The 27333-nt window shown below is 43.0% G+C and overlaps 1 protein-coding gene across 1 annotated transcript in view; it reads right to left on the bottom strand.

Annotated features, from left to right (window-relative positions):
* Positions 1-26661, bottom strand: part of LOC124596038 (parathyroid hormone/parathyroid hormone-related peptide receptor-like) — a gene marked incomplete at its 3' end in the record, with an annotated part of 626364 nt that extends 599703 nt beyond the window's left edge. The window contains exon 1 of the mRNA XM_047135010.1: positions 26618-26661. The remainder of the gene's footprint in view (positions 1-26617) is intronic.
* Positions 26662-27333: the final 672 nt, after the last annotated feature.

Below are 27333 nucleotides of genomic sequence, written 5' to 3' on the forward strand. Positions count from 1 at the left end.
TTTGACAACATGAAGAACAACAGTAGTGTTATTTATAAAACCTAATGTTGCAGGCGGTCGCATCACGCAACTGCAGTGTAATTATGACTTCGAATACGAAATTTTGTCAATGATAGGGCAACTCATCTGTAAACCAACGTCTATGTGTTTTGAAAACTGCATGTAAGCTGTCTGACGATAAATGTAATAATTTCAGTTATGCAAAAGGAAATAAAATTGTGTCTGGTTACTCCTGTACACCAACATTTTGTACCAAATAACAGCTATGTCCCTTAATAGCGTCATTTTTAGACAAAAAACTATTTTTTCAAGATGAAATTCAGTATTATTTGCAAATAAATGTTATTATGCTTTACCGGTTTCGACAAAATCTACATCTACATCATACTCCGCAAGCCACCTAATGGTGTGTAGTGGAGGGTACTTTCGGTTCCACTATCTGATCCCTCCAACCCTGTTCTATTCGCGGATAGTGCATGGGAAGAATGATTGTCGGTAAGCCTCTGTAGTGGCTCTATTTTCTCGAATTTTCTCCTCGTGGTCAATACGCGAGATGTATGTGGGGAGAAGTAATATGTTATCCGACTCCTCCTGAAATGTGCTGTCCCGAAATTTCAATAGTATTCGTCGTCTTCAAAAGCCTACAGAATTAGGGGTATTATAAATCTTCAGACCTTTGCTACACATTTATGTGAAGTATAAAAAGTATATTAGAGAAGTTTACTTAGTACTGGTGTAGATATGTCTACATATTCTCCATAAAAGCACAATACCATGGCATGTCCAGAAATGTACACTCGACAGCAAAAAAAGTGGGTCACGCCTGAATTCCAATGTGTAGGCTGCACCTGAATGTATGCAACCAACATAGCATATCTGTGTTGCACATAGTCGCAACCCTCCACAGTACAGTCATTGTAAGATACACAATGGGTACCGCTAGAGACTACTAGAGAACACCAGTCTTTATGACAGTCCGTCCAGATGTAAAGTAAAACCACGATAGTACAGAAGAGATCAGACAGTCTTTAACGTTTGTAAACTAAACTTAATTACAATAAGTGACATTTCAAATGTTATGGGACAACTAGTTTTGTCACATAAATCGTTCAGTAATCCTTAGGCACAATTAAATATTTGAGACAGTATATGGATTTATAAAGTTGTATGGAAATTGGAAACAAGTTCTTTGCTGTCCAAAAGGTTTACCCAACACATGCTGAACGTCGTTCAACGTTCAACGGGGAGTGGTTTCGCATCAACTTTATGTAATACTAAGCAGTTAAAAGAAAACGTGATTAACGGCGGCAACCACACTACGGATATCCCAACATTAACACCGAATCACAAGTAATATCATTGTTCACATTACTCATCAACAGTTACTTGTACACGAAGTTGTACTTTAAATGACATGACCAACGTCTTCGTTCTGGATCTGGATGCAAACCCAGAACGTAAAGCCATTGTTAACCAAGCAAAGCTTTGTGCCTTATCGAGGCTCGATCACTAGGCAGAAAGAGAAGTCAAATTTTGACGTTTGCACCAGTATCAGTGATCAATTCTCAATTTAAACGTAAATGACGATAATGTATGTACGAAAGCAGGAACCCTAACATGACAATTACCTTCTTGGTAATTAACCTCGAAAGACGTTGTATAGTGTTGCATTGTCAAGGATTAAAGGATGCACATGTTTAAAATTTAAATGCCATCATGTAGTGCTGGGGACAAGGATGCGAACCCAGCACCTAATCGGATTGTTGAATATGTACGTAAAATCAGAATGTAGATATCACGGTTTGTGGGGTTGGAACCTTAAATGACTGAAGTTGTATTGCCTGACCGAGATTCGAACCCGGCGCCTACCGCTATCGTTGTCTAACCAGGAACAGACGAGAAATGTCCAATGTTGGTCCAACAGCGAGATGTGCACACGTTTAACTAGAAATAAGTTGACGAAAACGTCTATGCTGACTGAGAGTCGAACGCCACACACATGGTAATGAAGACACGTTAATAATTAACTTCATATTCAGTAGTAGCTAGGAGTAGCACGTTTAGTTGCAAACCTTAAGGCCTTTCTCATCCCTAGTAACGTGTTGCCTAATATCTGCGATATCATGATGTTAATTTACAAGTGGATTGACTGCCGTAAAGAGCAATGTTCTCTAGTAGTCGTGTATCATTGAGATGTAAATGAAGTGCCTCAGCAGAAAGTAATTTCCGTCGTACAGCACGTATTGTTTCAGAGACACTGAGTACATCTTATAAGTGCACAAAACTTGTATTATATACTAAGTATATACTATTATTTGGAGAAGCTGCCGCCAAACCTGTTTACGTTTACGCTCCGCTTAGTTGTCGTGGTTGAATACAGGTTTTCTTAAGGCTACATCTAATGCACAACGCTTACAAGAAAGTATAGTTTCCTGCGTCATGCTATTGCTAGCTAGGTGAAATATTTTGTGGTAGCTATGTTTGAAATGAATGTATTTTTGAAAGTATTGTTCGTCAAATATTGGCTCTGAGCACTATGGGACTCAACTGCTGTGGTCATCAGTCCCCTAGAACTTAGAACTATTTAAACCTAACTAACCTAAGGACATCACACACATCCATGCCCGAGGCAGGATTCGATCCTGCGACCGTAGCAGTCGCACGGTTCCGGACTGCGCGCCTAGGACCGCGTGACCACCACGGCCGGCCGTGAAATATTTGAATAAATCGTAAACTGTAGGTGTGCCTGCACATGTTATAGCATAATAGCTGGAGCTGCGTTACTTTGTACTACAGACTTGGGTAGGTTAGGTGTAACTTTTGATCCTTCAAGGAGTGATCGTGGCCATGCGGCCCGGGTCTGTACTAGCCGCGGCTCGCGAGCTACGGGCCAGCCAGGCTGGCCGAGGCGAGACGCAAGTGAGCGAGCTGGCGGTGGCGTTGGTGGCCCAACAGCCCGGGACGAGCCAGCACGGGTGCGCCGCAAGCCTCTGCCTCTGCCGCTCCGTTTGACGTAAATATGTTTACCTCCTCTCCTGGAATCAGTATAAGAGCGGCAAGCAGAAATACACATCAGGCTGTCTGCCGTAATGGCTCACTGGGAGAGGTCTATGCGAGGTAGAGTCAAAAATTGGTTCAAATGGCTCTGAGCACTATGGGACGTAACATCTGAGGACATCAGTCCCCTAGAACTTAGAACTACTTAAAACCTAACTAACCTAAGGACATCACACATATCAATGCCCCAGGCAGGATTCGAACCTGCGACCATAGCGGTCGCGCGGTTCCAGACTGAAGCGCCTAGAACCGTTCGGCCTCTCCAGCCGGACGAGGTAGAGTCGTCGCTCTCATTGAGGAAGGAGGATGTTCCATCAGAGAAGCTGGCAGACGGTATGGCGTACCACATACCACTGCAACGAGATAGTGGAGGATCTGCCTCTAAAGAGGCAACACCAACGGGGCTCCTGGCTCAGGCAGGAAGAGAGTGATTTCACAGCAGGAAGACAGGGACCTAGTGTCTAGGAGCAGAGAAAACCCCTTTCTGAACGCGAAGCAGTTGCGGCGGGAGACCAACTTCCCCGGCTCCAGTGACACGATACGCCGAAGGCTGAGGCACGCTGGACTGCATGCACGACGATCCGCCGTGAAACAAGAGCTCAGCGAAGACAACGTTTTATACCGGCTAGCAGTTGCGGAGTTCCATCTGAGGGCGTCGTGGGACAACGTCATTTTCACTGATGAGAAGGAGTTTTCCACCAATACCAACGGTCCACGAATCGTTTACAGGCCGCAAGAGACTCGCCATCGACGTGAATATGTAACCACGACGAGAAGTGGCCGGTTATCTGTTACCTTCTGGGGTTGGCATTCTGCGAGAGGGGCAGAAATTCTTCACAGGATACAAGGAACTCTGGACAGCGCGCATATGCCCACATATTGGAAAATGTGATGCTTCCGTCAGTGGGAATGCTGTACGCAGAAGAGGACGTCACATTGGAAGAGGACCATTCTCCCATTCCCAAGTCTGCATTTGTTCAGCAGCGGCTCTCCACGATTGGCGTCAACGTCATTGACTGGCCGGCACGGGCGGCTGATATGAACTCCATGGAAATCATGTGGGCTGAGGTCGTCAGAACATTAACAGAGAACTGGCCACGAAACCAACCAACTACTGCGGACGCTCTTTGGGACTGCGTCCTGGAAGCTTGGGAGGAAGTTGCTTCTTCAGGCTGTTACGTCCGACGTGATAGAAGTACAAAATAATGAAGGAGTCTGGATAAAATATTAGAGTTCTTAAAATGTTTTGTTATGTCTTCTTTTTCGTCATTTTTCCTCATTGGGAGCTAGTGGAAGATCGCGTGGCAACAGAAAAGATACAATATGTGTTAGATTTCCTTTGAGTTGCCCTTTTAATTCAACTGGGTTTCTTTTGAAAATACAGTTTGTTAAGTATTCTATTTTGATTTCATTTATACCCTGTCTACATACTTACAAACTAATCAGCGTAGATGGACTCTGTCACAGTAGTTTTTGTTATTTCAAATACGTCTCTCTCTTCCCCTCCATCCATGAATACACCCTGCGTCCTCCACACAATACGCCAACGATTTCATATTATGTTCACTCGCCGCGTGGAATTAGCCGAGAGGTCTCAGGCGCTGCAGTCATGGACTGTGAGGCTGGTCCGGGCGGAGGTTCGATACCTCCCTCGGGCATGGGTGTGTATGTTTGTGTGGTGTCACCGCCAGACACCACACTTGCTAGGTGGTAGCCTTTAAATCGGCCGCGGTCCGTTAGTATACGTCGGACCCGTGTGTCGCCACTATCAGTGATTGCAGATCGAGCGCCACCACACGGCAGGTCTAGAGAGACTTCCTAGCACTCACACCCATTCCAGGCCCTTTGTTTCGCGCCGGAATCGGAATCGAACCATGAATAGGCTCGCAACACTTCGCCCATGGAAATTCATGTAGTTCATTCCACTCCGCCCAGTGCCACTCTCTCTAACAGTGACTGTGTTCGTCCCACAAATAGTGTGCGTCGACATCGCCGGAAATCCCGTCAAGTCGCAAGTGATTCTGTTCCAGTGTCAGTTCACGTTGCACGAGACAGTCGCTCTTGTCGTCAGCAGGACAATAAACTTTTTGTGGACTTGGCCATTAATGGCAACGTGATACCATTCTAGCTCGATACCGGAGCTGCAGTTTCATTGATCAATCACGACACGTACAAACAGCTGGGCACACCTCCGTTGCGTGCCGCAAATGTTAAGCTAACTACATATTCAGGTCACGGGCTCCCTGTGTTAGGACAGCGCAGCCTTCTTGCAACATACAAGGGACGAACAAAACTTGTGTCTTTTTACGTACTTCGTTCTTCTGCTGCAGTGAACTTGTTTGGTTTAGATTTATTTCAGTTGTTTAACTTGTCTATAGTCAATCAGGTCCTATCAGTGAACCAGACTGTGCCTTCAGCCAGTGTTTCTCGTCTACGTGAAGAATTTGCAGACATTTTTGCACCGGGCCTTGGTTGCGCTAAGAACTATAAAGCACATTTGGAACTGAAAGTAAACGCGCAACCGAAATTTTTCATAGCGCGCAATGATCCCCAAGCCTTGCGTGATGAGGTCGCAAGAACATTAAACGATTTGGAATCACAAGGTGTAATTGAACGTGTGCAGGATTCTCTCTGGGCATCACCCTTAGTAATTTTGCCAAAACCTTCCGGAAAACTGAGACTTTGTGTGGACTTCAAGGCAACAGAGAATCCCCAACTAGTGATTGCAACTTTTCCTTTACCCCGTCCGGAAGATCTTTTTGACAAACTGTGCCCGGGTAAATACTTTTCGAAGTTCGACCTAGCAGATGCGTACTTGCAAATACCGGTGGACGAAGAATCCCAGCGCGTTTTGGTGGTTAACACGCATCTTGGTTTGTATCGATTCAAACGACTGCCATTCGGGTGTGCAACCGCCCCTGCATTGTTTCAGCAATATTTGCAAACTGTGCGTCGGTCCCTACTGCAGCAAACTATCTGGACGATATTGTGATCTCCGGAAAGACGGAAGAAGAACATTTAGCCAATCTCAGAACGTTATTTCAGGTCTTGCGACAGAATGGTCTTCGCTTGCGGAAGCATAAATGTGTGTTTTTTGCTCGTGACTTACCCTACCTGGGACATGTCCTCAATGCCCAGTGTATACATCCCAGTCCAGAGCACCTCCGTGCCATACAAAACTTGCCTTCGCCGCAGAATTTGAAGCAGCTACAGAGTGTGCTGGGAAAAATCAATTATTATCATCGCTATGTGCGCCACGCCTCTTCCATTTCAGCTCCGCTTCATCGCTTACGCCGTTTAGGTGTTCCGATCGTCTGGACGACGGAATGCGAACGCGCCTTTCGCCAGCTGAAATCGGCGTTGCTTTCCAATACTTGCCTTACGCCATTCGATCCACAGAACCCCCTTTTGTTGATGGTAGATGCATCGGATTTCGGGATCGGTGCTGTGCTTGCGCACAAAGATGGATCACATGATCGCCCTATTGCCTTTGCGTCCAAATTGCTCTCGTCTGAGCAAAGAAATTATTCACAGATCGAGAAAGAAGCATTGGCTCTCGTATTTGGTGTTAATAAGTTTCATGATTTCTTGTATAGTCGTCACTTTACCATCATCACAGACCACAAACCTTTGACTTCGCTTTTTCATCCGAACAAGCCTGTACCTCCATGTACAGCGCAGAAATTCCTTCGCTGGTCTATTTTCCTCTCGCAGTACCGCTATGATATCTTGTACCGGTCCACTGCTAAGCACGGAAACGCCGATGCGTTGTACCGTTTGCCTGTTGCTGAGGATAGAGCATTCGATTCTTCCGAACTTGCTTGCATCTTCATTGATGCGGAAACCGATGACGTGGTCGAATCGTTTCCGATTGATTTTCGTCGTGTAGCTACAGCCACAGCTGCTGACCCTGTCTTTGCTACCGTTTTGAGTTTTGTTGCTACGCAATGGCCCTTGTCAAAGTCATGGATCAAGGATCCGTTGGTTCGCCGATTTTTTGCTCACAAGGAGAGACTTTTTGTTCGACGTGGTGTTTTGCTGTTGCGTTCTGATAATGATCAGTCCAGGGTCGTGGTCCCACGTTCGTTACAGTCCTCTGTCTTACGGCTTCTCCACCAAGGGCATTGTGGTATAGTGCGAACAAAACGACTTGCTCGTCAGCATTGTACTTGGTTCGGAATCGATGCTGCGATTACGAATATGTGCTCTTCTTGCATGGCGTGTGCCGAACAACAATCCGCACCACCGCGGAAATTCTTTGCATGGCCGAAAGCCACTACCCCTTGGCAACGCTTACACATCGATTTTGCTGGTCCATTTTGGAATGCTCGATGGTTGGTTGTGGTAGATTCATTCAGTAGTTTCCCTTTTGTTGTCCGGATGTCTTCCACGACGTCATCTGCCACCATCCAAGCGTTATCCGCTATCTTTTGCATTGAAGGTCTTCCACAGACTACTGTTTCCGACAATGGCCCACAATTCACGTCCGCAGAATTTCAGTCATTCTGCAAGGCCAATGGTATTCAACATCTGACGTCCGCGCCGTTTTCGCCACAGTCTAACGGTGCCGCTGAACGTTTGGTCAGGACTTTCAAGTCACAAATGTTGAAGCTGAAAGAGTCGCATTCTCGGGAGGACGCGTTATTGCTTTTTTTTGTCCTCGTATCGCTCTCAGCCCCGAGATGGTCGCTCGCCGGCTGAGTTGCTTCACGGTCGCCCTCATCGAACCTTGATGTCTTTGCTACATCCGCCGCATCAGGTTCCTGTGCAGCGGCAGACACCTGCTTTCGCCCCAGGCGATCTTGTCTACTACCGCAACTATCGAGGTTCACGGCGTTGGCTCGAAGGGCGCGTTCTTCGCTGCCTCGGCCGCGCTATGTATCTGGTTTTGGAGGCCTCTGGTGAGGTGCGTCGGCATCTCAATCAGCTGCGCCTCTGTCGTCGCACGGGTTCTGCCGCTCCCCGTCTGCTTTCAGCGACGGTGCCGTCCGGTCAGCGCCCTGGGGACCCATCTACTGGCTCGCCTCAGCCCCAGGTGTTACCGACGATGCCTTCCATTTTGCCCCATGGCGTCGCGCCGCCGCCGCCGCCTGTTCTCCCGCCGGCGACGCCCGCAGTGGGCGCGTCGCTGCAACCACCGGGCGCCTCCCGTGACCAGTTGTCCTCCGCCATGGAATTCTTTCCCGCTCCGGACCATATGTCATCTTCGCCCGTCGGGTGCCCCGGCACGATGGTGGTCGACACTTCGGCCCCTCCTGTCTCTCTGCGGGCGCATACACCGCTTGTTGGCGTGCACCCCGGACTAGGTTTTCAGACGTTTCCTAGCTCCCCTCGGACCGAATGGCAGGGTGCGGGTGGCACAGCCTCGCCTGTTGTTATGCTCCCCACCTCGTCGCATACGCCAACATGGGGTCCTCCCACGGCGGGCGGAAGCCTTATAACACAACCGTACGCCGGTTTGCGGGGGAGGAATGTGGTGTCACCGACAGACACCACACTTGCTAGGTGGTAGCCTTTAAATCGGCCGCGGTCCGTTAGTATACGTCGGACCCGCGTGTCGCCACTATCAGTGATTGCAGACCGAGCGCCACCACACGGCAGGTCTAGAGAGACTTCCTAGCACTCGCCCCAGTTGTACAGCCGACTTTGCCATCGACGCTTCACTGACAAATTACGCTCTCATTTGCCGAGACGATAGTCAGCATAGCCTTCAGCTATGTCATTTGCTACGACCTAGCAAGGCGCCATTATCATTTGCTATTTATCTTGTGATGCATGTACCGTCAGACCGACGTTTACCAATTATGGATTAAAGTTAAGTATCCCAGAAGCTACATACTTTTTTTACTAGACTCAACTCCTTTAACTGTTCCAGACCTCACGCGAGCCTGCGTGAGCTTAAACGCGTGCCTTTCGGCTATCTCATAGTGGCTTGGCTGTCTTGCCAAGTCACAACAGTTTGTCTTTAGGATAATTTAGGTTAAGTAGTGTGTAAGATTAGAGACTGATGACCTTAGCAGTTAAGTCCCATAAGATTTCACACACATATTAATATTTATGTTTACTCGTTGTTAATATCTCTTCTATTCTCTCTCACACTGTCTCTCTCTGACACTATCGCCGCAAGTGCCCTTCTATTACACTCCACCAAAACTTTGCAAACAAATCTAGCGGTTTCCAATGACGCTACATTTTCTCTTTTAATTGCTGCTGTCTTTATTCTCTATCATTCCTCTCACCACCTATGAAACCGTATTCTTTGATCTCCCCTTCCCTATAACCCATTCATCGTTCTGAGAACAGTCCTTCCTTGTCTCTCGGTCCTAAGATAAAACGAACTGTGGCGCACATATAAGTAAGCAATACTTTGCAAGCATTTCACGCTTATATTTTGCACTTCCATTCCCAGATACCGCCCTCATTCCTGTTACGCGTCCCTTGACATCTGCATCTACATCTAAATGAGTACTCTGCAACTCATAATTATGTGCTTGGCAGTGGGTTCTGTGCTCTGGTGGATTAATCTTGTATTCATGTGTAAAACGTGTAGGTTTACATTTCACGTCAGGCGTAGATTTTTAACACACACAAGTAGCTCGCCTTCACCCCTAGTAACGCCAATTGCAGAACGCCAGTAAGCTCCGTAGTTCAATATCCGCAGTAAAGATAACATCCCTTCGCTGCCGACTGGGCATTCGTTTGAGCTGCGACAGATGGAGGAACCCCGTAAAGCAGAGACTCTGTCACCAGCAAGCCGTCGTAAACTAGAAAACGTATTTCATTTAATGAACCAATGGCTATGTAAGTTCACAAGGGTCTTACTTTATTTGAAACTGAGATGTTGAAAATTGTGATGCTGTACTGGGATAAGATTTCGATTCCACTGTGTTCCCGAAGATTGCAAACTCTTCCAGGCGTCCTCGAAAGGCACCTATATGGTTTCGAATCCTGATCAGCACAAAATATTCATTACTTCATTTCAAGCCCTAGCATGTGCACTCCGAACTACGGGTGAAAAATAGTTGCGTTGTCAGCTGTAACGTGTTCGTTTCAACTCACAGCCACATGATGAGCGTTTTATCACAACATTACAAGATCAAACGTTTCCGTACATCTTTTGAAGTTCAAACATTCCTCTCCATCCTACTGGTGAAAACGGATTTGGGTTTGACGTTGTGTTTGTTGTGATCACCAACGACGACATGTTGTGGATTCAACTTCTAGCCAGCAGAGTATTTTCCATTACATCACTGAAAGTACAAACATGCCATTCCTAGCTATTATTGGAAAAGAATTTGATAGTTAAAGTTTCTTCATGACCACGTGTGTGTGGTTTGAATTCCATTCAGCACAGAACATTTCGTCGCCTGATGTCTAGCTAAACATGCGCCCATCTCGCCACTGGTGAACCAACAATAGCTATTTATCGTCTGTTCCCGGCTAGAAAACGACGGTGCTAGACGCTGGGTTCGAATCCCAGTCAGGCAAAAACAACTCTATCGCCAATTAAGGTTCCAGCATTTCGCTATTGGTGAAAACATTTGATATTTAACTTCTGATTTTATGTACAGTCGTGCTCAAAAGTATCCGAACGACCTGAATTGCATTTCACCTGATTCCCATGCAACCCACATAACGCAGCTGTCGAGCAGGTCCTCTAATCGCTCCTTGGTTCAGTCGTTTGACTATTGAAAATGGTTCCAACAAATCACCACTAGAAAACACTGCTCTGTATCGCAATAACTCAAGATCTAAAGTAATACCACGATACTACAAATATCAGGGAACACATCACAGATAAGACTGTCCTTAAGGCTTGTAAGCTCACATTTATTGCAATAAATGACATACCTGAAATGTTAGCACTCTCATTATTACGTCAGATAGGTAATGCACGTAGTAATTTCGTCGTATTCATGATTTCCTCTTCAAAGTAACATACCATACATGTTATTTAACACAAAATGTCATTAAAAATTTATGTTATTCACGAGCAGCTAGTTGAGAATATGTATGAACTTCGAATGACACGACGAACCGCCTCGTTCTGCATATGGATTCAAACCCAGGTCATGCAAGCTAGGCCGTGGTGGCCGTGCGGTTCTAGGCGCTTAAGTCCGGAACCGCGTGACTGCTACGGTCGCAGGTTCGAATCCTGCCTCAGGCATGGATGTGTGTGATCTCCTTAGGTTAGTTAGGTTTAATTAGTTCTAGGTTCTAGGGGACTGATGACCTCAGATGTTGAGTCCCATAGTGCTCAGATACATTTGAACCAATAATGCAGGCTAAGATTTCGTGGCTGACGGAAATTAACAATCATTCCTGACAAGGCATAAAGAGAGTGATATACCTCAGTTTTGAACAGTATCAGTTAGCAAATATCTACTTTAAATTGCATAATGTAACATTTTCAACGGACGCGAATTCCTACCCAGCATCTATTGTCCCTGTTAACGAACTACGAGAAATGTTAAATACTGATTCTTCACAAGTAACTTACTTGAAAAGCAGTGAGTTAAAGCTCTGTGTTGGAAAGGGATTCGAACCCAGAACCTAATCGGATTGTTATCCAAGCACAATCATATTTGACATATCGGATTTTCTCGGCAGTAGCTAGATGTATTAAATGAAATGACGAGACGAAACATTAATTTTTCCTTCTCAGGACTCCAACCCGGCACGCATCGCTGTTATAGTCTAGAGAAAAGGAACGTTAAGTATGAGTTGGTTACACCAGCAGCGACATGTGAGCATGTTTGAACTAAAAATAATATGACGAAGTATTCAGTGCTGACTGAGAATCAAACCCCAAACATATCGTTGTTGACTACACACAAAGAGACGTCAGCTAACGAATTTTTCTCCACCAGCAGCTCGGAATAATATCCTTGAACTTACAGTGATCTTGCAAATAGTTCTGTGTCTCACTGGGAGTCAAAAACGTCAAATATCGTTGGTGTTGACAACGAATGAAAATGCATTAAAAATAAAAATTATTATCCACCAGCAGATAGGTGTTCTAATGCTAGAAGTTGATAATACATAGTGAAAAGTTCAGTTCTGGGCCAGGATTCCAACCCATTCATGCGCAATATGTGGAGATTTTGAGGAATCTGCAGTTTTGAACAAACAACAAGTTGTAGTCGAGCTGTATTGTCACGAAGGGATCAAATTCCGCGTTAAGGGCGGTCTGAGTTGCATTCCCAGTTCAGAACCAATTTATCGACATACATAATCTCAAATAAAAGATGGAATAAGTGTCCTGTGACCATTCAAAGGGTTTGTTTCGTCATTAGAAATAAATAACTACTATAGGAAAGGTTAGTGGTGATAGAGTTTCTACATGTCGCCACTCCTTACTTTATTGTCGTTCCACCTAACGTCTACTTGGTAGAGAAGGAATATCATGTTTAATGTGATTTTAGACCACAATGTCATTATAACGTCTTCACTTGGCGTAGCCAGAAGAGAACAGAATCTGCCCGTCCCTATCAAAAAACTTCGGCAGAAGTTGGAATCGAACCGAGACCATCATCTTATAAAACTATCATCAATCCAACAGACCACCAAACCCTCTTCTCCACGATTCATTTCTCTCTAATAACACCGTTGCGGCACACAAGATGAGAATTCTGACACACAGGCTCCCTGTGGTGGTTTGCAGGATGTTCAGTACATTCATTTACTTGGTTGACCGAATCGCCATGAACTAGCTGTCTTGGCTACCCAGTGCATACATTCGACTCTATTTTGTAATCACCGAAATAAAATAACGTAACTGCCACCTACACAGAACTGCCAACAGTGTAGGATGCAGAAATTTAGATAGGAAGTGTTCCTTTCCATTTGAGCTACTCTATTGCGCTTTCTGTTAGTTGAAACTATCGTGCAGTGCAAAAGAAATGCTGTAACTGTCTGTCTCTTAGAAGTCTAGATCCGGGCATATGCAATATCTTACAGCACTGTGGAATGCTGAAGTTCTGGACTAACTGTTGTTCACTTCCAGAGGTGCTGTAGCTACGTCACGGTCAACAGCGTGACGGTAAGTGTCGCGCACTCCTTGATAAGATGTCGCGTGTTCTATCACATTCGCTACTACATTTTTTTAAAACGCAATTCTGTTGTCTGCTGAAGTTAACAATTTAATGGAACTTTGAACATAATTCTCTTCACTTCTCAACCCAAAATAGTCGCATGTAGAAAAAAGGCTAACTTCTGTGTCATATTGTTCTTTTCAGGTTTAATACACGGCCAGGCAGCAGATGCGTCTCGAAGTTTTTCTATTATGCATGGGGAGAGTGCATCGTGCCAAAATAGTCAGAAAAGTATTTTCTACATTAGCTGTCGTCTGGTAGCGGCATTTTATTCTACTTCAAACCTTGTTTGAAAGCTTTAACTCAGAACATGTTTTCTACACGCACGTAATCAATAAACTGCATGTGCAATGTCAAACTGTTACAGATAACATCAGAGAATTCGCATATATCGTTGATGATTAATTTCTCTCTCATGTTTAGTATTGTTTTAACAACACTAAAAGAAGCCTTACGAAAACTGTGCACTGCATTGTAGGAAATGAAATAAAACTACCCACGATAACCTTACGTCGAAAATAACTCTGTTTTAACAAAACTGAGTATCTGTACACAAGCGTGCATCTATCTGCACGAATTAGTAAAACACTATTCACTTAGATTTGGAGTGGGTCTGTGTTTAAATGGTATGCTGTGTCATACTCAACAGGTATGCAAACGTGGCATTTCATAAATAAAGTTACGTATTCCTAGAAACCCAAAATTTGCTTGTCAGCAGCGGAAAGAGGCGTTACCTGTTGTGCAGCATTGTAAGTTTTTCACCATTGCACTTTGAGCTGAAAGTATTTTCTTTCGGTTTGGTAATCAATTTATTTCCTTCATACGTATCACCCTGGCATGGGAGTCTTAAGTGAAGAACATTATTGAATTTCGTCTCGTTGATGGTCGATTCGAATTTCTTCAGAGACGCATGTATTGAATAGCAGCTTGGCAGTCAGAAAGGCGAGATCTACGACCATTAACACAACTTACTGAGTCGAGCTGCCAAGAGGATTTGATGTGTAAAGGTTTTCTTCTGATTTTGTTGCAGAATTTTTTCTGGGATTTCGCAGCTCCATGAAATAATACACAAAAAAAAGCTTGCACGCGCTGCCCCTACCACGGTTAGAACTGACGATTTTCTTAACCGTTGGAACATGAGACACGGGCAGTACCACGGGGCTACGAACACACTGCTGTCAGCAGCCTATTCTCTTCATGGTATTAGTCGCTCAGCCTCATAACGCATCGTGAAAGATATTAAAAGTTGTCACTTATGTGAAGAATAGCATTCCATTATTCAAAAAATTGAATTTTCTGTCTCAGTGTCTTAGTTTACATGAAGATTATACAGCACAAGTCATTCAAATGGAAAGAGAATATCAAGTGAATTTAGCGAATCAGTTCAGTACCATACGCGGAAGTGATTGCACTGTCACGGCGTTGCCAAATGTTTGTGACGATGTTGCCAATTCTCAGCTGTTCAAAAATGGCTCTGAGCACTATGGGACTTAACATCTTAGGTCATCAGTCCCCTAGAACTTAGATCTACTTAAACCTAACTAACCTAAGGACAGCACACACATCCATGCCCGAGGTAGGATTCGAACCTGCAACCGTAGCAGTCCCGCGGTTCCGGACTGCAGCGCCTAGAACCGCACGGCCACCGCGGCCGGGGGCTGCGCTAGGAACAGCTCTGTAGCGTTATAGGAGGAGAGTCCTGTGCTCGTGTCATAGGAGGATACGGAGAGGAGGCTCGGGGTTTGCTTAATATGCAGCATTTTCTCCTACCATCTGTGTCAAAGATTCAGGTGTGTAATCTTCCATCACGATTACAGTTTCCCACAAAATATATACGAATAAAACACTTACCTTGTTACTTTGTTACAAAAGATTATTTCAGTACAATAAAAAGTCTTTTGAAATCAACTTTGCCAAACTGTCAGGAAAAGTGAGATACCAAACACTTCGCACCACGAAATCGATTACATCTATGTGCAGTCTTGTGATCATACAAGTAGAATTTCATGAATTGCACGAGAATGTAGAAAAATGTTGGTGCGAATGGAAGCTGTAAGAAACACAATTACCTAATTATTCTGCACCACGTAATAATCAATTCATTTGATAATTCAGAAGAGAATAATCTAAAAATTATTCCCATTAAGACAGAAACTAAAGTGCAGATGCGGGCACTGTGCAGATCTGCGCTTTTTCATCTTAAGATCTATATAAATAATGTATATTAACCAACGTATTCATTGCTTTTGTAATGTTGCCCTCTTGTTTAGTCTTCTTATGATGAACTGGATCCACACCCATGAGTCTGATTTTTTTCTTTGTATCCTTCCATCTTCTATCTTTGTGTGTTATTGTTCGGTGTTCAAAAAGCAAAATATTATGCCTGCTCCCACGAGGTATTAAAATGAGGTCGCAAAAAGGGTAACGAATTATAATCAAAATATAGTGAGACACCAGTTTGTCTGTCGTCATGGTGTTAAGTCGACAGAAATACTTGGGTGTTATTGCCTGCATCACCGGCATCCCGTTGTCGTCTTCTCCTATTGAGATTTTCATATTACCCTGAACACAAGACACCGAGATAAATGTGTCTATTCTCCGTGACGAAACATCCCATATTCCATTCATCCTGATCCATTCGTTGCATGCATCGGTGGCAATGAGTGAGAGGAAAGCTGTTGTGCGGTGAAGAATAACATTAGCAATGGTAGTAATTACAAATGAATAATCAAGGATGTTTACTGCATTACAGACGATTAACAAAATAACCAAGAATGGCTGAGTGTTTAATTGGCGCACTGAGTAGATGTTCTTACCACTTTGTTACTGAATTGTGTTCTAGTTGTTTGCAGAGAGAAAACAAAGAACCCTGTAGCCATACATATCGCTAGTGCAACGAGATATTACCTATCAACTATCCTTGCTTTACATCACGAGACGAACATGGCGTCACTGAGCTGATATTTGAAATACATTTCTGTTTTCTTTCTCTGTCTCTCTCTCTCTCTCTTTATTTTTATTTTAATTCTTTGAGGAAAGCGTCGAGAAGCGCGATAATAAGCAAGTAGGCATATAACCTGTTTACAGTTATTTTCATCGGGATATATAATGCAAAAATACAACTTTTAAGTGTGTTATTGCGTAATTTCAGTTATTGACAGTCTATTCGTGAGCTTGCTCGCATTCAGTGGGGTGAAACGTATCACAGAAGCAAGCAAAACACAAATATTTCTTGCACCATGCGCAACACATAAACGAAATCTCGCTGCACTGACGTGTAGTCCGACATATTACACGGAAAACATATCTAATTCATGTTGCTAAATACAGCTCTATCAGATATCAATTTGGAAGGGTACCAAGTGTATAAAAGTATATCTTGAAATACGCAGAAAGGCCCATAGAGGTATTCGACTGAAACATAGCCATGACCAAAATTGTAACTGGGGTCGACAGCATCGTCGTCTACCACCTTGACAACTCGAACGGTGACAGTGCTCGGCCGGCTACTTACGTTTACTAGTATCAAAGCTACAGCATGAAAACACAAAAATGTTAATAACCCGAAGGTCATTAGTTTTGGAACCCATAGAAAGTGAAGCAGTCATCAGTCGCAAGAGTGGTTTGAACACCACAGTGCTTTAATAGGCACGGACTTGTTGGAGGTGGTATGCTGTTGCTTTCATCCGACCTTTGCGTTGACTTACCTAGCCAGTTAATAAGGGAACCTACAATTTTACGTGGCTTTCGGACCACAGTGCAACTCGGTATTTTTCACATCAATAAACACTGCCCCAGGGGAAATATGTGTAAAACGGCACATAAAAATCGAGGGACTGGTTAGGAATCGAACCTGAGTCCTTCGGATTCAAAGTCTTGCTCTTTATCACCTTGCCACCATGCAGCCAGCACTGTGGTTTCTGCTTGCCATTAAAATTAAGGACCTCTCGTTTATGCCTGCGTTGGCACTTGCGTGTCCCTTAGTAGACTTTACCTTTGGGATTACCGTCGTATAAGTGTGTGTAAACGCCTTCCAATGCCCACCCAAGGAAGACAAGGATATCTAGTCTAGCTTCAATATTACAAATACGCCTCTGTTTTTGGATGAACGCAGACTTAGGTTGATAATCATTTTGAATATTTATCAGTACTGTACCCATTGGTGTTAAACTCGTTTTCTACCAATGTTTCCCACAGCTACAGGAACACTACTTTAATACCTCTTACACAAAATACTTACGCAGTGCTATCAGACGAAAAGATCAACATGACACAAACTGTGGGAAGTTTGTCTTACAACCTTCGTACCTGGATAAAGAGCTTTTCCTATTTGAGATATCTGTGAACGTTGTTGCATAAGACGATTTAAGAAGGAACTAAATTCTTTCAGCTACGCCAATGTTTAAAGAAATCGTGTTAACGGCACTAAATCGTGGTTTGTAAATCGTTTACCAGCCGTACTCTGCCGCATTTCGCTGGTTCGAAGGCAAAAAGCTTACTGACAAATTTCACAGAAGGAAAAGGGGGACGAAATGTCTCCCACTCGAAGATCATGTTGTTTTACTTAAATGATTACAAAATCGGGTAAAAGGAACAATGAGGTTGTCAGTATAAGCACATTACTGTTGTCAATATGATGTTGCACCGCCCAGGGCCTGTAATGATAAAGGGCCCGTTTAGGTCAGGCATGCCGGCCTGAGTGGCCAAGCGGTTCTAGGCGCTACAGTCCGGAACCGCGCGACCGCTACGGTCGCAGGTTCGAATCCTGCCTCGGGCATGGATGTGTGTGATGTCCTTAGGTTAGTTAGGTTGAAGTAGTTCTAGGTTCTAGGGGACTTATGACCTCAGCAGTTGAGTCCCATAGTGCTCAGAGCCATTTTAGGTCAGGCATATTGTACACAGACGTGGAAGAGAGAGCACCACTAAATTCTACAAACCGTATGCATTGCATACACACAGAAATTACTGTTACAGTGTACTTATGGAGCCCAATGAGTGAATTGCATATTTCCCGGTGAGAAAGAGCACTGGCAAACAGTCTTCGTTTAGGTTACTTAAACTGATGTCACTTTGAGCTAGAATTTATGCCCAGCGACTACGTGTAAGGACAGTGAGTCGGATGCGGGTTTTGCAACTGGGAAATACTTTCCTTACATTGCGGAAGCGAATATTAAATTTGAACAAATATTGCGAAAATTTTCGAGTTGGATAGTTTAGAATGAAAATCTTTCTGTTTATTGCAAAGGAAAACAATTGATTTTCTAAAACATTCTCTGTCATACACAATTAGAAACAGGTCACGTCGACCAAATCATATGGAAGAACCGACAGCGACGTATATTGGAAGGCAGTAAGATCCCTTGGCTTTTGGTTTGGCAGTGTTCGACAGCCATTTCTAGGCGCAAGTAAATGAAGAAAGGCAGCGCGTTTTCGTTATCAAATAACGTCTTCATAAATTACTTTAGTTTTAATGTGATCTACGAGTAATTGCTGATGTTTGATATTAACATGAAAAGGATTCCGTAGACAGGGAAAGAACTTGTTGTTGGGCAACTACTTCTATAATGATCAAAAGAAATTAAACGATCTTCAACCACATGTGTTCCAGCAGCGGTATGAAGAAAATGATAGTAATAATGACAGTGATGATCGAATTATTCGGTAACTTCACACTTCACAGTGGATTTTCTGGAACTAAGAAATTTCCAGAATTAGTGAAAATTTCAAAATGTCTTCAAATCGAGGCTATGACGCCTAGAAGAGTCTTTATATCCTGCTGACATGAGAATAGCATAATCTCCATGTCAGAAGCTTGCTTCTACTTAACCATTTAATAGACTCGCGTTTTTTTTTCACCGTGACTAGTTTAGTAAGCTAAGCACATCATCCATTACAGCACACTCTTAGGGCTGGGAAATGTGGCCACAATGGTCTGGTGGAACGAACTATCACAAGTGCAATGCGTGGGTTCAGGCATTTACTTTTAAGAGGCACAAACAGATTTGCTTTACGTCTGGTAACCTCAAGAGAAAGCTGTTATAATCCAGAATCCGCATTAAACATCACGTTCCTTCATTCCAAACTGGGCAGAGCCGGTTTACGTTGGAAAATGACATAGGTGGAGATCATGATAAACAGAAATACTGTCACCAGTAAACTTACTCACATTAGAAAATTTTATTTTATTTGATGAACTGATAGCCGCCTAAAGGAACAGGGCTCTTATTTTACTTGTACTTGATTGAACTAGAGACGATGAAAAATTTGCTGGACTGTGATTCGAATTCGTATCTCCTCTTTCGAGGATCTGAATCTCTCGGAACGGTATAGTTCAATCATTTCATTCCTTTTCCCAAGACTGCAGTCTTCTCTAGGTCTTCTCCAAAGGTAAATGTGTGGGTCCGAATCCTGATCGAGTACAAAAATATTCATAATTTCATTTCAAGCCCTATCACGTGCACACCGGCCTGCTAGTGATAATTAACGTGTCTGTTCATGTTGCCAACAATTTCTGGACAAACACGCACTCATCTTACTGTTGGTGAGTAAGCAATTGATACTTAAGCAATATTCGTGGACAATAAAGAAGAACGATAGGAGTGCGGTTCGATTGTGGCTCAGGCACAAAAATTTGTGTCCTTATTTTAGATTAAACACCTAGCACTGGCAAGAAAAACCGATACGTAACACTTGATTTTACTTAGTTAACAATCCGATTACGTCTTGGGTTCGTATCTCCGTCGCAGAACTTCACATCATGCGCTTCATCTTTAAATTCATACACACTTCGTTACTTCTGAATTGAGGTATATCAGACATCTTTCATGGTAAGTTAACAGGGATGAAAGGGTCTTGATAGGAGTCACGGTTTATTACAAAAACTGTCGTCTTTTATTTACTGATATTGGAGAAAATTTCGGTACTTCATGAGTCTTCATGGATAGTCAGCAAAATGATATGATTCGATTAAATTAGATTAATACTTGTTCCATTGATCATGAATACGACATTTTGTAATGATGTGGAACGAGTCATTTTAATGAAAGATTTCTTTACATACCAGTACTCAATTTCCTTACAACATTTCCCCCCCCCCCCCCCCCTCTCTCTCTCTCACCCTCTCTCTCTCTCTCTCCCTCCCTCCTTCCCTCCCTCTCTCTCTCTCTCTCTCTCTCTATCTCACACACACACACACACACACACACACACACACACACACACACACACACACACACACACACACGCACACCCACATTCTCTTTTTATTTTTATTTGTTTGTTGTGCTCGATTATCGGCGAGGTACGAAAACATCCGTGAATGAGTTTCTTAGTTTTGAGCCCAGTTACGAAAGAAATATAAAAATAACTATGAGAGTTACTGATTTCTGATGCTTAGTAGCAGTCAGTTCTGAGTATTATTAGCAACTAAGCTCCAGTCCCTAAACCTAGTTACAGAAATGCGAATCAGGCGCATTACGTATTCCAGGCCGTAGCAGCCGCGTCTTTGAGGCGCCAGCTATGGTCACTTCCCAGCCCGCTGTAGGATCACATCGGTTCGTCTTCTTCCTGCTGGTAATGTAACTGAGATTTGGCAACAACGCAAGGTAAGTTTGGCAACTCTGTGATCGACGAGTTACTTCCTTGTTGCACGGAATTAAGCCTCAAAGTTCACTTGATTTCTCGTGTCATTTCCATTGAATAACCTGAGTTGTTATCGCTTGAGGTGTAACAAAAGATTGTAAATTTACGGTTTTCAGCCGAGCAAAGTCATTGAACGTGGCAATCGCAACTAATCTCGTCCTGTAAATAGCGGTTTACGAGTTCTAGCCACTATTGTCCTCCTAAAAGGAAGTCACAAACAATATCTATCCGCTAGCTCTGTGTTGACGTGATGACCTGTGGAAACGCGACAGTTACGGTTCACGGTTCCAGCCTCGCTTAATGTAACGTTTTTGTCCCTTCTGTGTAAGAGCTGCAAGCAGTCAGATCAAACATCGATAAGCAAATCGTAAGAAAATACTTTCAGCTCACAGTGCAATGGTGAAAAACTTACAATGCTGCACAACAGGTAACGCCTCTTTCCGCTGCTAACAAGCAAATTTTGGGTTTCTAGAAATACGTAACTTTATTTATGAAGTGCCACGTTTGCATACCGGTTGAGTATGACACAGCATACCATTTAAACACAGACCCACTCCAAATCTAAGTGAATAATGTTTTACTATTTCGTGCAGATAGACGCACGCTTGTGTACAGATACTCAGTTTTGCTAAAACAGACTTACTTTCGTCGTAAGGTTATCGTGGGTAGTTTTATTTCATTTCTTACAATACAGTGCACAGTTTTCGTAAGGTTTCTTTTAGTATTGTTAAAACAATACTAAACATGAGAGAGAAATTAATCATGAACGATATCAGCGAATTCTCTGATGTTATCTGTAACAGTCTGACATTGCACATGCAGTTTATTGATTACATGCGTGTAGAAAACTTGTTCTGAGTTACAGCTGTCAAACAAGGTTTGAAGAAGAATAAAATGCCTCTACCAGACGACAGCTAATGTAGAAAATACTTTTCTGACTATTTTGGCACGATGCGCTCTCCCCATACATAATACAAAAGCTTCAAGCGCATCTGCTGCCTGGCCGTGTATTAAACCTGAAAAGAACAAAATGACACAGAAGTTAGCCTTTTTACCACATGCGACTATTTTGGGTTGAGAAGTGAAAAGAATTATGTTGAAAGTTCCATTAAATTGTGAACTTCAGCAGACAGCAGAATTTCGTTTTAAAAAAATGTAGTAGCGAATGTAACACGTGACATCTTACTAACAGTGCGCGACGCTTACCGTTACGCTATTGGCTGTGACGTAGCTTCCGCACCAGTTCGTCCAGAACTTAGGCATTCCACAGTGCTGTGAGATAATGCATATGGTTGGATCTAGACTTCTGTGAGACAGACAGTTACAGCATTTCTTTTGCACTGCACGATGGTTTCAACAAACAGATAGCGCAATAGAGTAGCTCAAATGGAAAGGAACACTTCCTATCTAAATTTCTGCATCCTACACTGTTGGCAGTTCTGTGTAGGTGGCAGTTGCGTTATTTCATTTGGGTGATTACAAAATAGAGTCGAATGTATGCACTGGGTAGCCAAGGCAGCTAGTTCATGGCGATTTGGTCAACCAAGTAAATGAATGTACTGAACATCCTGCAAACCACCACAGGGAGCCTGTGTGTCAGAATTCTCATCTTGTGTGCCGCAACGGTGTTATGAGAGAGAAATGAATCGTGGAGAAGAGGGTTTGGTGGTCTGTTGGACTGATGACAGTTTCATATGATGATGGTCTCGGTTCGGTTCAAACTTCTGCCGAAGTTTTTTGATAGGGAGGGGCAGATTCTATTCTCTTCTGGCTACGTCAAGTGAAGTAGGTATAATGGCATTGTGGTCTGAAAATCACATTAAACATGATATTCCTTCTCTACCAAGTAGACGTTAGGTGGAACCACAATAAAGGAAGGAGTGGCGACATGTAGAAACTCTATCACCAGTAACCTTTCTTATACTAGTTATTTATTTCTAGTGACGAAACAAACCACCTTATTCCGTCTTTTATTTGAGATTCTGTATGTCTATAAAATTTGTTCTGAACAGGGAATGCAACTCAGACCGCCCTTAACGCGTAATTTGATCCCTTCGTGACAATACGGCTCGACTACAACTTGTTGTTTGTTCAAAATTGCAGATTCCTCAAAATCTCCACATATTGCGCATGAATGGGTTGGAATCCTGGCCCAGTACTAAACTTTTCGCTATGTTTTATCAAGCTCTATCATGAGATCACCTATCTGCTGGTGGATAATAATTTTTATTTTTAATGCATTTTCCTTCGTTGTCAACACCAACGATATCTGACGTTTTTGACTCCCAGTGAGACACAGAACTACTTGCGAGATCAGTGTAAGTTCAAGGATGTTATTCTGAGCTGCTGGTGGAGAAAAATTCGTTAGCTGACGTCTCTTTGTGTGTAGTCAACAACGATATGTTTGCGGTTCGATTCTCAGTCAGCACTGAACACTTCGTCATACTATTTCTAGTTCAAACATGCTGACATGTCGCTGCTGGTGTAACAAACCCATACTTAACGTTGCTTTTCTCTAGAATATAACAGCGATACGTGCCGGGTTGGAGTCCCGGGAAGGAAAAATTAATGTTTCGTCTCGTCATTTCATTTAATACATCTAGCTACTGCCGAGAAAATTCGATATGTCAAAGTTGATTGTGCTTGGATAACAATCCGATTAGGTTCTGGGTTCGAATCCCTGTCCAACACAAAGCTTTATCTCACTGCATTTCAAGTAAGTTACTTGTGAAGATGCAGTATTTAACATCTCTCGTAGTTCGTTAACAGGGACAATAGATGCTGGGTAGGAATTCGCGACCGTTAAAAATGTTTACGTTATGTAATTTAAAGTTGATATTTGTTAACTGATACTGTATAAAATCGAAGTATATCACTCTCTTTATGCCTAGTCAGTAATGACTGTTAATTTCCGTCAGTCACGAAATCTTAGTTTGTATGACCTGGGTTTGAATGCATTTGCAGAACGAGTCGGTTCGTCGTTGCATTTGAAGTTCATATATATTCTCAACTAGCTGTTCGTGAATAACGTAAATTTTTAATGGGATTTTGTGTTAAATAACAAGTATGGTATGTTACTTTGAAGAGGAAATCGCGAATACGACGAACTTACTACGTGCATTACCTATCTGACGTAATAGCGAGAGTGCTAACATTTCAGGTGTGTCAGTTATTGCAATAATTGCGAGCTTACAAGCCTCAAGGACAGTCGTATCTGTGATGAGTTGTTCCCTGATATTTTTAGTATCGTGGTATTACTTTACATCATGAGTTATGGCGATACAGAGCAGTGTTTTCTAGTGGTGACTTGTTGGAACCATTTTCAATAGTCAAACGGCTGTATCAAGGAGCGATTAGAAGACCTGCTAGACAGCTGCGTTATGTGGGTTGTTTGGAAATCGGGCGAAATGCAATTCAGGTCGTTCGGATACTTTTGAGCATGACTGTACTTATTTAACAATCCGATTAAGTGCTGGGTTCACATCCCTGTCACAAGCTTTACATGATGGCATTTCAATTTTAAACGTGAGCATACCTTGTTCCTTGTGAATGACACCATATTAAACGTCGTTGGGGGTAGTTCCCAGGACGGTAACTGTTATGACAGGATTCCCAGTTCAGTACAAATATTTTCGTCATTTATTTTCAGGATCTGAACTGATAACTGATACTGGTGCAAACGTCTATACTTCACGTCTCATTATGCCTAGTGATCCGGTCTCAATAAGGCACAAACAAAGTTTTGCTTAGTTAGCAATGGCTATAGGTGCTGGGTTTGAATCCAGGTCCAGAACGACGACGTTGCTCATGTCATTTTAAGTTCAAATTTGTGTACACGTAGCTGTTGATATGTTACGAGGACAATGATATTACTGGTGATTCGCTGTTAATGTTGAGATTTCCGTAGAGTGCTTGTTGCCGTTAATCGCGTTTTTCTGCTGGTTAGTCCAATATCCAGTTTCCAGAGCCACTCGCCGTTGGGCGACCTTCAGCACATGGATGGAAAACCTTTTAGAAGGCGAAAAACATTTTTCCAATTGCAGTACAGCTTTGTAACTCAGTATATTGTCTCGCGTATTTAATTTTGACTAAGGATTACTGTATGACGTATGTAAAATAATCCCTTTTCTCAGAACTTTTGGAATGTCACTTGTTGTTATTAAGGTTAGTTTATGAGTGTTATGGGGTGTCTCATCGATAAGAACGTGTTTTCTAATATGTTTTGTATGACGATAATAGTTGATGCTTAGACTGACTGCCATAAAGACCTTTGGTCTCTTAGTAGTCTCTTGCGGTACCCATTGCGTGTAATTAAACGACTGTACCCCATGGGGTTTTGGTGTTTAGAGGACCTGCAACACAGCTACGTTATGTTGGTTACATTGGGCAGTGACCCACTTTTTTTGCTGTCATGTGTACATATTGTATGTGGTTACTTTAAACCGGTAACCAGCAATGCATAATAGAATTTGTTTGCAACTGATGACTGAATTTTATCTTGAGAAAATAATACTACAGTTATTGAAAGTTACAGCCATGAATAAAGCAGTAAATACAATAATTTCTCAAAAGCAATAACTGAAATAAATCTTCTGGAAATAATAACAAATAGGACTGGTCACAGAATTTCTGCTGAAAAGACGAAGTTCTCAAAAAATATAAAGACTGCATCAAAATGCATAGAAATTTAGATAGGTAAAATAGAATGAGTAATTAAATTTAAATACCTCGGTGACACATCAAAGCAGAGGAGAATAGAGAAATTTGCAGTGGCTGCAACAACTAGTAACAAGACAGGAGTACATGGTGTCTAAAAAATATCTGTAGTGGGAAATACCGCTCTAAAAGTACAAACTAAAGAACTACAGCACGTGGGAAGACCAGTTTGCATTAATATGAATGCTTAACGAGAAGCTACAATCTGAACAGATTTCAGATATTTGAAAGAAAAAAAAATGGTTCAAATTGCTCTGAGCACTATGGGACTCAACTGCTGTAGTCATAAGTCCCCTAGAACTTAGAAGTACTTAAACCTAACTAACCTAAGGACATCACACACAGCCATGCCCGAGGCAGGATTCGAACCTGCGACCGTAGCGGTCGTGCGGTTCCAGACTGTAGCGCCACTCCGGCCGGCTATTTGAAAGACGAATTATTAAAAAATAATGGGTAGCATACAAATTACGGATTGTTGAAACTGAGAATTAATGAGATCTACCAAAACAGTACAAGTAATGGTGTAGCGAAGGTTAATCCTCTTTGAACATATCTCACGAGTGAATGGGAACAGGTTAAATTAACAAATATTTCTGAGTTTATGGAGCAAAGCTTTCAACAATACTGTGGATTTCAGAAATAAAAGAAGAACTACAGTGAAACGAATATAAGCCACAGAAGCTTAATTCGGAATGAAATACTAAATTTAGAAGACTTCCAAGACAGGAACATGACAAATCAGGAAGAACATGAACAGAAGAAATCAAAGAAAACAACGTCGGGAGAATACGTAGGCATACTGAAAAATAGGTGACAACAAATAAAGAAGCGAAATCGAAGTTGTTACGTGATGCGAATTGGTCAGTATGAGGATTTAATGTGAAATTTAGATATCCCATTAGTAATCTAAACTGTAGTTACCAAATTTTATTTTGAAAGTTGTTGTTAGGACCAGTGGGGCGTAGCTTCCGATGAATCGACGACTCCCAGTAAGCATACACACATACACAAACACATCCACACACATACACGCACACGGCCTCAGCGTAAGCGTGTAGCAGTCGCAATGGCTGCGTCGCAGGAAGCAGAGCAACAGGGGCTGTACTCACCGGCGCAGGACTCCGCCGCTGTGGTGTCCACCGCCGCTGCCGCGTTCGACGCTGCGCCCGTACGAAGGAGAGCCGACCCGAATGCGAGCGAGTCGCCGCGACGCCTGGCGTCCGCTGCCGCCGCCGCCGCCGCCGCCACCGCAGCCGCTGTGTTCCGTCAGCTCTCAGCGCGCAAGCGCGCGGCAGGCCGGCCGGACGGAGGCTCGCCTTCCAGCTCTGCGTCTGTGGACACTGAGCACTGTGAACAGCAACTGCGCCAACTGTCCTGGAACCAAATGGTCTATAGCTCCTAGGCATATCATAAGGATTATTTCAAACTGTTGAAGTCTGATGGCTTTCGTGGCTGTTGTCATTGAAGGTAAAAATCATCTTCCATGTTGTTAGGCTGCGTAACGATAGTTTTTACTTTATCCCTATACGACAAACGTTTCGACCTCTCTGCTGTTATCTGAGAGGTCAGAAAGCATGGGAATGGAGAAAGTGGAGGGTGATTGTGATTTTACTAGACACATTTCACTTCAACAGAAATCAAACCTGAACATACACATAATCGAAAGAGCGAATTCACACTGCTTCATCACATTTAGATTTCGAAATATAATTATTGTATTTGGCTGTGACAATATTCACGTGAACTTTCATCTACCTCTAGATCTACGTGATTACTCTGCTATTCACAATAAAGTGCCTGGCAGAGGGTTCAAGGAACCACCTTC

The sequence above is a fragment of the Schistocerca americana genome, chromosome 1 (assembly GCF_021461395.2).
Source record: "Schistocerca americana isolate TAMUIC-IGC-003095 chromosome 1, iqSchAmer2.1, whole genome shotgun sequence".
Taxonomy (NCBI): domain Eukaryota; kingdom Metazoa; phylum Arthropoda; class Insecta; order Orthoptera; family Acrididae; genus Schistocerca; species Schistocerca americana.